A 1765-nucleotide genomic window follows, 5' to 3' on the forward strand; every position below is an offset into this window, starting at 1 on the left:
ACCTACATATTCATTATTTAAACATTAATAAATATTTAAAAAATGTATCTCTGTGAAGGAAGTAAAAATATAAGTGATGAGCGTCTAAAAATATGAAGATAATGAATAATCTATATTTTTAACTTGTACTGTGGTACAACATATTATATAGATAATATTATAACGTTATTATTAATAGCTTAACTAAAAGTTTGTAGTTTCCGTCTTCTCCACTAGTTAATATAAATCTTCTAAATAGTTTTTGATTTATTGATCAAAAAATATTTAAAATTTGACTTAATATAACTTTTAATTTTTAATTTTTGACAGATTTGTAATGAGCATCAAACTATTTCTGATTATGGAATTTCCATATTTGCCTTCGATACTATCTTTTTCCTTAGAAAGACAAGAGACCCATTGGTACATTATGCATGTAGCTAGCAGTCTACAAGGAGTATTGATATTTATTGTATTTGTGGCCAAACGAAAAGTTATTATGGACTTAAGGAAAACGTTTAGATGTTCAATAGATTACAGTGAGCCAACACAAATGAACAATATCTCTGGATCGTCATAAAAGTGGCACTGCCGCAGTTCTCATAAAAGCTATAATGATTTATAAATGCAATATGTATATATTATAATGCAGATATTATTTTATTAAGACTCTAGGCCTTAGATCATAAAAAAATCATTATTTTTGTGCCTTTAAATATTACGTTTTGATTTTTGTGGTTTTTTATGAAAATAAAATAATATATTATAATAAAAAAAAATACGATTTATCCAATTTTATATCAAGTATGTTATATTTTACTCAGATAATTTATCTAAACACATAGTATACTTATTTATAGTAAAAAATAGATAAATTCTATCTAATAAAAAACAAAAACAATTTCTTAATTGTTTAATTAATCTTTTTATTGATATTTAATGTTCACTTCTATTAATTTTTAATAAACTACAAAAAGTAATCCAGAACTTTGAAATTAGCACCAAATGAAACCTGATGATTAGCATGAATTTTCAAGTATGCTTATGTAAGTAAGTACTATACAATGTTGATCAACATTAAACCCGTAGTTAATAGCTAATAAATTCTTTATAAAATAGAATATTGATCGGGTACATTCCAACTGGATCATTAATTTATTGACTTAATAACGGGTAAGTAAATATTAAAAAAATAAAATCTATAATATATTATACATAAATACTTATGAAAAATCATTAATAAATATTAAGTGAACATTTTGTTTGTTTGATATTAAACTAGACTTTTGTATCATTCATTTCTTTGAATGCAATTTTTTATAACTATTTTAGGTACCTATTGATCGCACACGCAACAAAATTTGATTTTAATTTGAGGATCTTTTTCGCATTGATAGATGTGTTTAAGGCATTTTGATCTTTAAACTTGTATTTTGAATCCAAAATTTAATGAATGAGAACTATAATAAAATTAATAATACGTTTGAAATCGAAATTAATATTATGTAAATTAAGTAAACTAAACTAATTATTATACATTGTTGAATTGCAATAATTATGATACATGAATTTCATTTACAAAATTATATTACCAAAAAAAAAAAAACAAACAAACATATTCTAGAGAATCTATTAACCAATTTAAAACAATTGCTGATATTGGTGATCAAAGATGAGATTGCAAATGGTTAAAGAAAAACTCCCCTCATTTTCTTCAATAATTTAATTTTCGCTTCCAACCATGACCTCTCAATGTTTTAAGTGTGGGCTCCTGTATTTGCATCGA

General features: G+C 23.7%; 1 protein-coding gene across 1 annotated transcript in view; it reads left to right on the plus strand.

Moving 5' to 3' along the window:
* LOC115034408 (G-protein coupled receptor Mth2-like) overlaps nucleotides 1-1765 on the plus strand; it is a 161282-nt gene that overhangs the window by 153936 nt on the left and 5581 nt on the right. The window lies entirely within an intron of this gene.

Source organism: Acyrthosiphon pisum, chromosome X (assembly GCF_005508785.2).
Source record: "Acyrthosiphon pisum isolate AL4f chromosome X, pea_aphid_22Mar2018_4r6ur, whole genome shotgun sequence".
NCBI lineage: Eukaryota > Metazoa > Arthropoda > Insecta > Hemiptera > Aphididae > Acyrthosiphon > Acyrthosiphon pisum.